This window comes from Artibeus jamaicensis, unplaced genomic scaffold (assembly GCF_021234435.1).
Source record: "Artibeus jamaicensis isolate MK-2021 breed Jamaican fruit bat unplaced genomic scaffold, CSHL_Jam_final contig_466, whole genome shotgun sequence".
In the NCBI taxonomy this organism is placed as follows: domain Eukaryota; kingdom Metazoa; phylum Chordata; class Mammalia; order Chiroptera; family Phyllostomidae; genus Artibeus; species Artibeus jamaicensis.
The window spans coordinates 16582040-16597427 of record NW_026521844.1 but is presented as its reverse complement, the minus strand read 5'-3'; the positions used below and the strand labels follow the sequence as shown (position 1 = coordinate 16597427).

Here is a 15388-nt window from a genome sequence, read left to right as displayed (position 1 = left end):
CCATTAGCCAAAGAATTGATTTCTAGACATGGTAGACTCAACAAGCTTATAAAAGTTACAATTTTGCCATCAAATTGGAAAGTTTTATATTTAGTTCTTAATGTGACCACAAACCTATCCAAAACATTCTTATGTTAATTTTACTAATTTCATTTCCAAAAGATGAGGGGACTTAAATTTTGTTATGGGCATTTCATCCTGTTAGGTTCCACATTAACTGCATACAGGTCAGACTATTCAGCCTAATTCCTTTGAATTATTGTTGCCAACCTAACAAATAATTTTGGCTGTTTTTTCCCTTTGTGTAGGAGTTTGTTTTATTCATGTGTACTATTCTCTTGAAAATCCTTTAAGAAAACACTTCCACAAAATTTTATTTTAGAATTCTGATAGGATCTCTGGGGTTTTTTTATGCTTTCAAAATTTGGGAGAAGGGGACTCAAGTCAGCTTTCACCTGACAGTGTTTGCTTTTTTTTAAATTTTTTTATTCTTGGAAATAGAGATTTCTATTATGATCTTTATATTTATGAGAACCCAATTTTATCAAAATTAAAGATCTAAATAAAAAAGATAAGATCTAAATAAAAATATTAAATATGTTAATTTTAAATTTCTAGAATTTGGTAATAGTTGAACATCTTACTCATTTCTTACCTAACAAAAATTTACTTGTCAGAAGAATCAGATTTTTAAATATTTTCCAAATAAATAAGACAAAATAATTTATATACCAATTGAAAAACTAATAAAACATATAAAACATCATAGAAAAGATGCTTCTCTTTTAAAAACCTATATCTGTAAATATCACATAGTTAAAATTCTTTCTAGCATCTGACATCACTGAGTAGTTAGTTTCCTTATTATCAGTTTTTCATTATTCTACATAATTGCATATGAATATGTGTACACACTGACCAACATAAAATCAGGGTCTCAGTTGGTAGTTTACATAGTTTCTGGGCAAATAAAAAAAGATGTTAGCTCTTCATGCAGTATTGCCGGCCAAATTAAGTGAACATCCTTCTTCCAAGCAAAAGAATTAGGAAGTATTAGCAAGCATTTGTCAGGTAGTAATTAAACTTAGGATCTTTATCACCACTGTCTTGGACAATGTTATGCTAGTAATGGCAGTTTACTTTAGCGACAGAGGTGCAGATGTAAGGATTTAAGGAAACAATATCAGTAAATAATAGCATCCTTTGGCCTACCAAATAGAGTTAAGATTTGAAGTGGCTCTTTCAGAAATAAACAATAATGGTACTGTGGTGCCTGGTCCCCTCATTTGTATGTGCGTGTCCCTGTGTACCCCTGGGCGTGTCTAATTTCTCAGTGTGTGGCTTGCATGTTAGCCTGAGGTCATGCCCTGGCCCTGGCCCTGGCCCTGGCCCTGGCCCCGGCCCTGGCAATGGACTCCAGGAGCTTTGGTCCCACAGGGTTTCCTTCTGTTTCTGCCCTCAATGCAGCTGCTAGAAATCTAAGTTCCACAGCACTTTCGTGAAGTACAAGTGAAGTAAGAAATTTGAAGGAGGATGCTTTGGTTTTAGCTGTTTCAAACATGGGGCATTTAAAAACAATAAATATTTTGATGGTTTTAACTCATAATATTTGGGGGTTTCTTCATCACTTTTTGCAATTTTTGAAGACAAAACTGCCAATATATTGCCAGAGATGATTTTGTGTTGTCCTATAGACTGGTTAAACTTGACAAAACATGTAACAGAACTCATCGTGGCCAGCAGCTTTGTCTGAAGTTTAAAATGAGTCAAAATATGTCGTTAATAAATAAGAAAGTCTAACTATTGTGTTTACCTTCAGTGTGAACTAATACAGTAATAATTTTGAAAACACAAATACAGCAGAATAACTATTTTAAAAGCTTTAAAAGTGGCCCTTCTATTACATGACACACTGCTCGTGAGCAAAGGGTGTTGTGGTTTTGCTGCCTGTACTTCATGTCTGAGGTTATGGATGCCGTATGTTCTGTATTTAACACACTCCCAGTGGTACGAGCCCTCAGGACTGAACAGAGTAAACACAGCCTCTATATGGTGGCAAATTTGTATGTCTATTTTATTTGTGTTAGAGACAAAGTTGATATTTTTATCTCAATAGTCAGTAATCACCTTTATCTAATTGTTATATAATCCCCTGCTGTATATTGTGGACTGTGTAGTAAAACAGAATTGTGTATATATAATCATCTTTGGAAACCTAAAATTTCCCAGCTTTCTTCAGGGAAAAAAACAGGTAATTTCTCTGAAATTACCAATTACAGTGGCAATACTCAGAAAGCTGTACCACCATTTAAGGGAACAATGGATGGGGGTAGACAGGATGTGTGAATTGGGATCTAGAGAAATTCACGGTAAGCCGATCACGTTGACCAAGCTGGTCCACTGTAGATGAAGTCCTGTAGTGTGAGGGGTACGCAGTCAGAACAAAAATGAAGCAGAAGATCACACTTGAGGAAAGACTTGATCTCTTCCTAATTACAATAATTCTCTTTGTTGTCTTGTGTGCATGTAAGTGTCTATCGAAGACGTGAATAGGCATTTTCCTTAAATTTGAGGATTTTAGTTTTGAATGCTATTTTTTTTGGCTTAATATTAAATGTTTGCTTGCCTAAGTGGCTCCAAAATCCTGATGAAGTTTCTACATGTTTCCTTCTTTAAAGTTTTATTATTAAAAGTCCTTAAGCACATAAAGCCGTTTTAGTTTGATATTTTGAGTTTTGTGACTGAGTTTAAATGTAATCTGTTAAATGTTTGAGTTAACATGCTCCTTTTGGTAATTCTTTTTAGAATAAGGCTTTTTTTTAAGTCCAAAAAAATAACAAATCTTATAATATATAAATCATATATATTTTTTTAAGAGATATATACAATCATAAGGAGATAAGAATTTCTATGATAGACAAAGCTGCAGAAGAGAGGCATAAGATTTTAAAATGTCACAGAACAGCCCTGGCTAGTGTGGCTCAGGTGGGTGGAGTGTCGTCATGTAACTGAAATGCTACAGGTTCAATTCTTGGGGCACTCGCTTAGGTTGTGGGTTTCGGTCCCTGGTCTGGGCACCTACAGGATGCAGCCAATCAATGCTTCTCTCTCGCACTGATGGTTCTTACTCTCCCTTCCCCTCTCTCTTACTTCCTCACTAATAAAGCAATGAAAAAATGTCTTCTGTGAGGATAAAATGTCACAAAAGATTGGATATCTCTCAGGTGCTGAGAGATAATAGGCTACATATTAATATTATTTAGTTACTGAAACACTTTTTTTAAAATATGAATCTGATTTTGTAGGGAAGAAAACAAACTCTTGGGTCAAATTATTTGGTTTAAAAATAGCTTATGATAAATGTATTGATCATCTCCAAACTGAAATATAAAGGATTTGGTACTTAATTATTCTAGTCTTTCAAGTCTGCATCATATTGTTATGATCTACCTTATCATCTCTGAGGCTACAAAATATAAAAAACCTGGGTTTAATTCAACCCTGTTACATGTATCTACCATAAGGCAGTGAACAATATAGTTAACATGAACCAGCTTACTCAGCTTAAAGTGGGTAAAATACACTAACTCTTAGAAGCAGTGTGAGTGTTAAATGGATTTAAAAAGCAGTGCTTGTCATGCAGTAGATTTTCAAAAAATATTTGTGTATATGCCCATCACTTGAATCTCTTTTTACCTATGGTTAATATGTATTGCATTGTAGCACTTACAGAATATCATGTATGTCAAATACAGAATACATTAAAAATTGGAAATAAAAATCTCATTGGATAGAGAAGATTTTGCCTCAGCTTTTTTTCCAATTAGACAGGGATATTTGACCCACAGAGACACGGGGAAAGCTTTGTGAAAAGGAACACCAAGTTTTACAGCACCAGACACCAGGGGAGAGGCGTGGGGAAAGTTCTCTTTCCGAACCTCCGAAAGGAACCAACTCTGCTGACACCTTAATTTTGACCTTGTTTAAACAGAAAATTATAATGAATTTCTGTTGCTTTAAGTCACCAAGCGTGTAGCAGTTTGCTGTGGTAGGCCTAGGGAACTAATAGATAAAGATTGACTACAAGTTTTAGAAATAGTTCATTTTTTCAATAGCTCTTCCTCTCTTATCCCCTGTTGCTAAAATTCATTTGACAAAACCTATTTGCTATACCTTCACACTGTTTCCAGAACCCGCTGTTTGCTTCTGTTCCCACCGTCTTCCCCCAACTCACCGATGTCTCTTGTTCAGTTTACTGTAATAGATTCTTGTGCTCAGTAATTTCTGTTTGTTCTCTCAGATCTACTCTCCAGCACCTTCCATACCCCTGGGGCCTGGGGACACTCACCTACATGGATCCCAACAGAGTCCTGCCCCTGGCCTAGCAGGAATACCAGCAGGATGTGCTGCACTGGGAAAACAATGAAGCCACAGTATTATTTTTCTCATCTTTCCTTTGGGTACATCACTATATACACGTTATATCTTTCCACCACAAACCACAGGCTGTCTCTTCTTTTTACAGAAAGAAATCAATAGTGTGTACGCTATTGATGAAACTTTTTTTGTATAATTCTTTTTCCAAAACTACCCTGTCCATTTACCCCCAGGGTGCAGAGATAATTCTTTCCTGACTTGAATAAAATTTTCTGCAGGGCCCATTACCTGGTCACTCTCAGATACTAAAAAGCAGTCAAGTCACTTGCAGTCAAAACAAAGAAAAATGGCATTATTTCTATAATTAAAAGTTTCAATCTTCTATATGTAATTTCCAAAATAGTCTAGTAATAAATTTCTAATTTCCAAAATAGAAATCTCCTATACTAATCCCTAGGGCATTTGAATATAATGAAACATCAGTTCTGCGATGGTGTCATGAGATTGGCACAGCTGACTTTCAGAGAGGGAAGTTGTTTGGCTAGGCCCCATCTTATCTCACGAGTCCTTAAAAGAGAGTGTTTCTCTGGCTGAGGAAGAAGAGGAATTCAGAGAGATTGGAAGTGTGAGAAGACTGCATATGCTGTTGCTGGCTTTAAACATAGAGTAGGTCACGTGAGAAGGAGTTGAGTGTTTTTAAGGGAATAAGAGAGGTCTTTGGTTGATAGACAGCAAGAAACTAGGTGTCAACCCTATAAACAACAGGAAGAGGACTCCAAGGTCCTGATGAATGTACTTCTGGTCACACCTTGATTTTGGCGTTATGAGACCTGAGCAGAGAACCCAGTTAAACTAAACCATTTTGAACTTCTTCCTACAGAACTGGAAGCTAACAAATTTGTGCTGTTTAAAGCCACTGAATTGGGGTGATTTGTTATGAAGCAATAAGAAACCAATATAAATTCAATGTCATTGAAATTCCAGGCTGAAAGATACTCTTCTTCATAGTGTCTTCTGGGAGACTACCAAGGAAAAGGACAAATAAGGTGTGTTGTTGGCTTCTTCTCTATTTGCTGTGTTGCGCTATTTCTCCTTATCTCATGGTAGTCATGGTGTCTGACCTCCACTAGAGCAAGACTAGTGAGGGAAAAAAATAGGAAATGTCTCAATTCACTAATAGCTCCATGATCTGCTGGTGGATCTCTCTGAGCTTTGGTTTAGGTTGTTTAAGACTATCTATTGGGCTTTGCAGATACTCAGTGCCGAATCAACCTCAATCATGAATACGTGGAGTTTGAATTCTGCGGCCCCTGCAGAGGCGTGACTGTGCTTGGTTCCACAGCAGGCAGCAGTACTAGATTGTGGCGCCCGCACAGCGCCGTCCCCCCAGTCTGCCCGTCCCTCCTCCTTGCCTGTTCTCATTTTGTCAGATGTTAAAGATGTCTACGACAAGTTTGGTAAATGTCTGTAATAATAGTCTGTGTGTTGATAGAGAATGCTTACATCTAGAACTACTTTCTAACAAGCCCCAAACACCTTTTCTTCACAAACACTATCTCTCTCCTCTCCCCCACCCCCATTCTGTTTCTTGGTTTCTCTTTCACTAACTCAGGGTATATTCCTGAATTCTTCACTTCAAATAAGGGATCTGAGTGCACAAATGCAGACAGGAAACAAATAAACAAGCAAAAGAAAAAACAACTATTTCCTCTAAATAGTTTTGTCACTGACTACACAAACTGTCTCAGAAGCAAAAGCTCTTTTAAAAGATAATCCTATCTTGTATAAATGCGTTTGGCTTTTTTTCTTTCCTTCTCAAAGCCTCAGTTTGAAATCTACTCTGAATAAAGGTTAAAGGCCTTAGCCAAGATCTCAGAAAGCCACAGTTTAAATTGTAACTACCTTACTTATGAGCCGTGTGGTTTAGGAAAAATTACTTAACCTCTCCATCAATTTCCTCTACAATAATAGAGAATTTAAATTTAAAAATTTATTAAATATTTTATAATTATAAAGATACTGCAACAAATACTATAGGATAAGAAATTATTACAATTAGGATCCTGGGAAGAGTTACTGTCCCTAAAAGTTAGAACAAAAAAAAAAAAAAGAGAGAGAGAGAGAGAGAGATCACCTCTCACAGCTGTACAAATTTTAATTTAAAGGCAAATTTCTCTTTTTCCCATTAAGGGTGAATCTTCAAATAATTTTCAGGTCTCAAAAATCTGTGCATTCTATCTGCATAAAACAAGTGTTCCCAAACACAGTGACTGCCCCAAGCGAAACCTTTTGTTCTTCCCTGTTCCGCAATGTGGGCGGGTTCAGGAAGGCAGCTCCTCTTTGCTCCTCAGCAGTACTTGCCGGGACCCAGAGGGGAGCTGCGGAGCCACTTAGAAGCTGGCTCTCTCATGGCTACGGAGTAGATGCTGTTTGTCAAGGGCACTCAGAGGGGGCCAGAGACCACAGTTCTCTCCCCCACAGGCCTCTCCCTGGGTTCCTTGGTTTTCCCAGTTGTATGGAAGTTACATCCCAAGAGCCAGTGTCACTAGAACAATCAGGCAGAAGTAGGATCACACTTCAGGACTTAGCCTCAGAAGTCAAACCACAGAAAACATGTGAATCCCAAAATAAGAAACATAGACCCAAGATGTCAACTGAAGAAGTATCAGCTTCCAGTTGTGAAAAGAATATATGGAGTGGAAGATGTTTGGGAAGTCATTCTGGAAAACACAATGTCCCAGTTTATCCTCTGACCACAAAAATTTAGATCTCTCCACAGGCAAAATATATTCTCCCCTCCCCAAGACCGGTCCTGTTTCAGCTTCAGACTGAAGCCCAGACTGAGTCATCTCATCAGGTCCAGTTGTGGATGAAGCTTTTGGTTACAGTTATTCAGGTAATTCCTAAGTGCTATTTCTCTTAATCTGAAACAATGAGGACTAAAAATATTACATATGTACATGATTATATATGTATATAAATGTATGGACATACATATGTATATATTTTACCCACCATCCACACACTGTGGAGATTAGCAACAGGGATAGGACAACTTCTATAACTTTTCTTATTTGAAGGTAGGGGAGTGAATTCTGAAATACACAGAGACATATATCACCAGTTTCCTGATTAGGGCTCAGCTTTACGACCTAGGACTTGTTTCTGCAGCTTTTGCCTCCATTCTCTGGACCATTGATTTGTCTCTGGGAGGCCCCTTCTTTCCCCATAAGAAATGATCTGTGTTTGCAGTCATTTTCTCTGCCCACTTTTGTCACTTGGAATTCCAAGGCAGTGTTTTATTTTTATTCTGGATTTATTCTGATATGTCCAGTCCATGATGGCACAATTTCTTCAAACTGTTTAGGGTTTTTGCCTACTGATTTATAATTCATTGGACTAGACAAAAGCCATACCCCTAATTTAAGGTAGGCCCTTCTCTAACTTCTGCTCCACACACAGTGTCTGGGGGACGATAGCCTTTGGGATGCCCAGAAGGCCTATTGTTTGCTTGTTAGAGTTTGTGAGACATACCCTTAAGTCTCTCTGAAGGACTATTAAAAGTATATACACAGTAATTCTCTAATTTGTATGAGGTTTTTCAGGATCTCACAGATGAACCTCAATGAGATATTAACCTGAGAGTCATTTCTTAATTTCAGAACAGTATGCCATCTTGATCACCTGGGAATTTTTTTAAGTTTCTGATTTAATTTAAAACCCATTTAGTCCTAATTTATTTCTATTTTCTTGAATTTCTACCTAAAAAATTAAGTTTCTTTTTTAGAGCTTATCTTGCCAAAGCCTGACCCATGCCCACAACATTTCAGTTAGTAACTTTGGCTAGCCCTGCATGTAAGAATGTTAATAATTCGAAAGTTAGCCTGTAGTTTGGAAATCACTGGAACAACCTCCAATCTCGAAACTACCTCCCCCAAGCAAATAAGAAAGTATTTACGAAAATAACAGATTGTCAAAGATTTATAAAAACACTGTGACAGAAACCACAGCAACTCGAATGTGTTACTGATAAACTTTCACAGTCTTCCTCAGGTCCTTGCTGGCACCAAGATCCTTCTGGTTGTCAGTCACCTTTCGACTTCAAGCCACTCCCACTTCCCCCTTCTCTTCATGTAAAAGCCTGAATTCTGTACTTTCTCAAATGGTTCATTAGGACACTGGTTTATCTTCTTCTTGCTTTGCTGGTTTTCTTAATAAAGATGCTTTCCTTTTCCTAACACTTAATCACTTGATATATTGGCTGACCCAAACGGAGTGATATGAGCTTAGACTCGCATTTTCCTATGGATAGCTCAAAGACACAAGAGAGAATGCTAATACTCTGTGTCACAACTTTCTCGCCTACATCATCAAGCTCACTAAGTACAGGCCCCACAGTGTTGCCAACTTTCTGCCACAACATAACAATGGTTCTTCTTTTTTATTAAGCCTCTAATAACATTTTTTTTTTACTTTGCTCAAAGCCCTGACTGGAAACACTGTCCCAGAGTCTTCTTAGATTTGTTAGTAATTTTCTTTAATTTGGCCAGGGTGGGGAGGGCGGTGAGGGAGGGGCATGACCTATAATAGTTACAAAGTCAGTGATACATCTTAAATTTTGTCATGGCAATATTTCACTTCCAATACCAAAATCTATTCTAGCTATTTATTTCTGAGAAACAGACCACATCCAAATCTTAATGGCTCCAAACAATAATAACCATTAGTTTTTCTTACAAATAGAAAATTTGCTCACAGGTTGGTGGGCATGCGGCTAGTGTGTGCTGGCTACCAGCTGGGAATTCTGAGCTTTGGGACTTGGAATCCACATAGATATCTCTTCAGACTGCTTGTCAAATTCCCTGTTGAGAACTCACCCTTCCCGAAGCCACCACATTTCTGCAGAAAGCAGATTTATGTGGTTTTTGTCCACCTTTTTCCACAGATTTTAAACACTTTTTAATGTATTGTTTTTTTTAAATAACAGTAATCATTTTTGTAGAGCAAACTAGAATGCTTTTTCTTTTATCTTCAAGAATTTTTGACACCAGCATATATCTGTGGAGAGAGCCATTCAGTAGGAAAATGTCAGAATTTTATTTTTGTTACAAGAGAAGCAAAACCTTTCATAAAGCCAACTGTTCGTTAATGAGACACCACTAGTGTATCTGCCAACACAGTTCCTCCAAGACAAGCTTTTTGTTTCCAGATACAAAAACAAAACACTAGGCCTTTACTTGTTCCAAATGCTGATTTGAGGAAGTAAAATTTTTCTTCAATTTTGCAATCACTTACTAATCTTACTAACACTACAGCAGAACATTTACTGGGAAAATCTGATAACTCATCAACCTGGACAGAAAAGGTGTGCGTGAGGTGTCATCAATATGTCAACTTCTGGAACTGCTCAAGATCTGAATGGTATCATTTCTGGCACAGAAATTGAGTATTTCACTCCCTGTAATGAAACACACCAGCATTATTGGGTCCTTGGTGTCTGCATAAGTTTTCCTTTCCTGGGCACGCAGTTGTGCTACTAAATAATTTACATATTCAATCTTTTCAGTGAATGTGAGCTGTAAAACAAGGGTTCAGCTCCATTTTGAGATTTCAATTGGTATTTAACATTGGCATAGATACTTGTCAAATGATGATGATTTTTAGTAAATGGCTTTTCAATGGTGTTGGAGCCCTTGATTCATCTGTAGCTTGTTTTCCGCAGATGACGCACAATGAAATGGCACGACTGGGCTCATCGGTCCCATTAGTTAAGTACTCTCGGGTGTGAAGGCAGACTTCTGTTGTGCCCCTTGTGGGTTTTTTGTCTGTTTGTTTTTCATATTTTAGGCATTTTTATTTAATACATAAATTTAGTAAAAAGAATTGTAAAAAATGAACTGTTAAAAATTAAGAATTACTTAAATAAGAATGGAACTAGTATGAAACAAAATGGGCAATTTTACTTGAAAAACAATAAAAAATGTGGAAGAAGCAAAGTTATTTAAAACATTTTAAATTAGACATATTGTACATTTTCAAAACCTGCACATAAGTAAAACCCATGGTGATATTGCCCTAAAGCTCCCTTACTCTGTGACTATCACTGAATATCACTACTTTACTTTCAGTGTTGTATAATTTGTACAGGTGATGCTCATCTTCCCTCATAGTTCAAATTGTAAACAGTTAAAATGGCATTTGTAAAAGTTGATTTTCACTTCTGTCCCATTTAGCATTCATTCTTTCCTGTTCAAATTTGGCAAATTTGACATGAAGTAGCATTAAAAGCTTCCAAATCAGCAGCAATGTGAGGCCAAAGAACAATCCCCGCAACCACGCCAGCTTGCAGCTGGAGTGATGTGTGGATGAGTGGGGCACTCTGGAGTCTCCGCTAGGTGTACCATGTTCCCATTGTTCCCATTCAATGAACATGTGAAACAGAGCCAGCAGTCCTCAGCATCCTTCTCTTTACAGTGAAACAGGGAATCCATCGACCTGGCCTGGAGAGGGTAATTTGCCCCAGCTTTCAACCCTGGTAATGTTAAGATCGGAACATTTCTGTGCCCAAATGTCCTTCTCTACTCTATTGAAGGCTCCACACAGAACACATTCTTTATGCTCAGCACAGATGCCAAGGTAGGTCGGCCACATTTCACAAGTGGGCTCTTGAAACTTAGGATCTGTGCATTTGCAGGTGCCACACCTCCCTAGATTACAGTCTAACTGGAGAAAAGATGAATATACTTTGAAAAATTGAAAACCTAAATATAGCAATGAGAAAAGGCCATGTAAAAGAAATATCTCACTAAGCTAAGGGAAACAGCATAGCAATCAAAATAAACAAACAAACACAGAAACATTATTAGAGTTTAATATCCTGACCCCAACAGTTGGAGGAAGTTGAATCTTTCTAGAGTTTTGTGCTCCTGCAAATGCTGAAGGTTAAAAAGCCTCACACATGTTTGTGTTCTGGAATGACTTACTGCCAGCCATCACTCTCCTTGCCACATGCTGTGAGATAAGGCCACCGGAAGGCATTTGTTCACCTATGACAAGGCCAAACACAGAGCCTTCAAATTCCCTTTTTTTTCTCTTAAGTGATTAGCTAAACTGTTTATACCATTGATCATAAATCTGGACAAAATATCTACTAACATGCTTTGACCAAACTTTCGTTAGACTCCTTCTTCGCTACAGGGCTTGGGTATTGCATCAACTTTGAATTTACACAAGGACTGAAATGTAGAATGACACCTGTTAGTGGCCCCTCCTAATAATCCAGTGGCGTCAGGGAAAGACCTGCCCCAGTCCACTTTCTCTTCACTCCACCTGCTCATTCCACTGCACTACAACCAATTCTTTCTAACCCCTTCCACTCATCATCAAAGAGAAGCTCCTTCTGCCTGCACTTTCAGATGCAGGCTCCCTACCCAGTTGCAATCATTCCTTTCTCTCTCTACAACAGTTTTTCCAAGTAAGTTTCTTCATACCTACGTACAGATTTTTCTTATTTCTTGACAGTTTTAGTAATTCATTATAAAAATATCATCAATGATATTTAGAAAGATTTATGTGCTAAATATTTATGTCAATATTTTAGGTAATAAACAATGAAACCAAACTAAAAAGTTATAATTGGGATAAAGAAATGAGAAAGTCCTACATGTATTGATAAGAAAAATATCTCAAATATATTGTTAAATTAAAAACATAATGTGAATAAGAATGAGTGTGTATACTTTTATTTGTTTAAATATCTATATACATATTCTTGTATACTGATGCTTTATATTATAGAGCACAGGAAGAATATCTTTACCTTACCCATCTTAGGTTCTCCAGCTGGTATCCGGGAAATAAGACTGAAAATTAACCAAAAAATTAACAATAAATAAACAAACAGAAGTTTATTAACATGTGCATTTTTTGCGTATACATGGGGCACCCAGTGATGAATCACCTGAAGGCATGGTTAGACCTTCAGCATCTATATCATTTTAGGTTAGACAAAGGAAAGGGGGTTTGGGGCTTCTGGGAAGAGACAAGTGGTGGGAACATGACCAGGATAAGTATTATAAACAAGAGTTGTTTGCAAGGTTTGTTATGCAGATTTAAGTCAATGTTATCTCCATTAATAACAGTTACCAAGAGTCCTCCACTTCCTGCTATGGAATGGGATAAGGAGAATTTTTTTACAAATTGAAGTTTCACTTGAAAAGGAAATTTTGTGCCCTGTGTTTGGAACTTTTCCTGCATCTGCTGTTTCTCAATGACCTTTAGCTCAAAATGACCCATATGTCAAAGAAGCATATTTTGGAGAATCATATTCTCATATATAGATATATATATTTGTCCACATAAAGACCAGTTCTAAAACAATAGCCAAGTGATCACATTATAATGTCAAGTAAAGATATTATAATAATTGTTACCTCTGGGAATAGGAATAGGGTCCTGGTGCTAGTGAAATTTATGTTTAATTCTATAACTTTTCACTGTTAGAATTTTACTATAAGCATGTATTATTCTATTTGTGTTTTTAATTAAGTGCCAGCTGAAAATGAATGCGCTAAAATAGAACGATCTTTAATACTAAAAATAATAGTACTACCTAGCTCCAAATCCCTCATTATTTTCGTTACTCCTCAGTGTGAAATGGAATCTGCAGGCCTTAACCCTTCTTGACCTGTCAGACTCTCCACTATTAGGAACAGCTACAGGCACTGGGGAAAACTACAGGCCCAGTGAATGGATCAAACCTCAGACTTCTCTTAGGTCCACCTCAGAGTGGTCTGTATAAGAGTAATTTAGTAATAAAATGAAATAATAATAGCAAGTAAAGTATATATTGGACTATAGATAGAATGTTTCCATTTGTATGGTTGAAATATTGTTATTTAAAGAAATTATTATTTTTTGCTTCCAGAACGAAGACTTCTTGAAAATCAATCACTTTGATGATGGTAATAATATAAATACTTTTTCTAATGGCCACAGTTACCTTAGCCTTTAGTTTTGGACTAAATATAGTTTTGATCTTTTTTTGACATTTTATGAGCAAGCTAACCTCCCTGGAGGGACATTGTCTCTTCCCAGAGATTTATGTGGTTTGAATGGCAGGGGCAATAAGCACTTGCTGATCGGCAGTGTGGTTAATGCTCAGCCCCAGGATAAGAGAGCACCGAAGCATTTCCCACTCTGGGGCACAGTGGTTCTGCAGCAATCAGCAGCACTGTGTCTTTCCTGTGGAAATGTGCATCAAAATGTTTAGTCCACAGGGAGCCCAACATTCACTCACTGCTCACTGCCATGGAAAACAGCTATTATGGTCATTCTCCAGTCTTTCAAAGCAGAACAATAAGAAAACCAGAGGAAAATAAAAGGAAAACACTCATGTAATAAGAATGGTAAGAGAAACAGATGTCTTATAAGAACATAATTCAGCCTTAAGGTGTACATTATTTGAAACCTATTAATAATTATTATGAATTATTATTCTCTTCACAGTTACCACATTTTTTATCATGTTGAATTGGGTGGGAAAGACAAATTTATAGTTTTTATTTCTATTTAATGAAGTATCTTAACTCTCTGCTCCTCCTGTTTGACAGACAGCTGTGTCTCCCTCCTCAGTGCTAGTCACAACCCTGGACATGATGGCAAAGGTCAGAGTGAATAGAGCTGTCCATATCAGGTGTCTGGTCACCAGGGCTGATTTTAACTCTGACAAAGTGGGTGTTGTCTACATCAATAATCCTTTAACTGACCTCAACTACATGGTCTACATGTCTTGCATGATTCTACTCATGGCAAGTTCATAGACACAGTCAAGGCTGAAAACTGGAATCTTGTTGGAAAGTCCAGCTCTATCCTCCAGGAACAAGATCCCACCAACATCAAATGGGGTGAGGCTGGCACTGAATATGTTTAGAGTCCACTGGGGTCTTCACTACTGTGGAGAAGGCTGGGGATCACTGAAAGGTTATAACCCAGAGGGTTATCATCTCTGCCCCTTCTGCAGATGTCCCCATGTTTGTGCTGATATGAACCATGACAAGTATGACAATGCTCTGAAGATTGTCAGCAGTGCCTCCTGCACCACCAAGTCCTTTTCTTCCTGATCAAGGTCATCCGTGACAACTTTGGCATGGTGGAGGGACTCATGACCACAGTCCATGCCACCACTGTCACCCAGAAGAACTTGGATGGTCCCTCTAGGAAACTGTGATGTGATGGCCAAGAGGCTTCCCAGAACATCATCCCTGCTTCTACTGGCACTGCCAGGGCTGTGGGCAAGGTCATCCTTGAATTGAACAGGAAGCTCACTGGCATGGCCTGCCCTATCCCCACCCCTAGTATATCAGTTGTGGATCTGACCTGCCACCTGGAAAAAGCTGCCAAATACAATGACATCAAGAAGGTAGTGAAGCAGGCATCAGAAGGACCCCACAAGGGCATCCTGGGCTACACTGAGAACCAGGTTGTCTCCTGTGACCTTAACAGTAACACAACACTCCTCCACCTGAGATGCTAGGGCTGGCATTGCCTTCAATGACCACTTTGTCAAACTCACTTCCTGGTATGACTATGAATTTGGTTACAGCAACAGGGTGGTGGATCTTATGGTCCACATAGCCTCCAAGGAGCAAGAGGCCTGTGAACCACTCATCCCAGCTACAGGAAGAGATGCCCTGAGCTGCTGGGGATTCCTTGCCCCAAATCAATCCCCCAAAGCACTGAGAATCTTCTGACCTCCACAGTTTCTATGCCAGACCCCCCGAAGCAGGGGAGGGGCATAGGGAGCCCTAACTTTTCATGCACCATTAATCAAGTTCACTGTACCCAGCCTTTCCAAATTAAGTATCTTATCTTATTTTCTTTATCTTATTTGTCTTGATAATAATGGGAATTTGAGGAGTTACAGGATTTGTTAGAAGAAAATAAATGAATGAATAAATAAAGGGGAGAGAATGAGGGATTGGTGATAATGATGATTCTGACTTTGCTTGTG

The 15388-nt window shown here is 38.1% G+C and overlaps 1 pseudogene; it reads left to right on the top strand.

Moving 5' to 3' along the window:
• Window positions 1–14033: 14033 nt before the first annotated feature.
• LOC128627747 (glyceraldehyde-3-phosphate dehydrogenase-like) lies at window positions 14034–15128 on the top strand (annotated as a pseudogene).
• The last annotated feature ends 260 nt before the right edge of the window (window positions 15129–15388 follow it).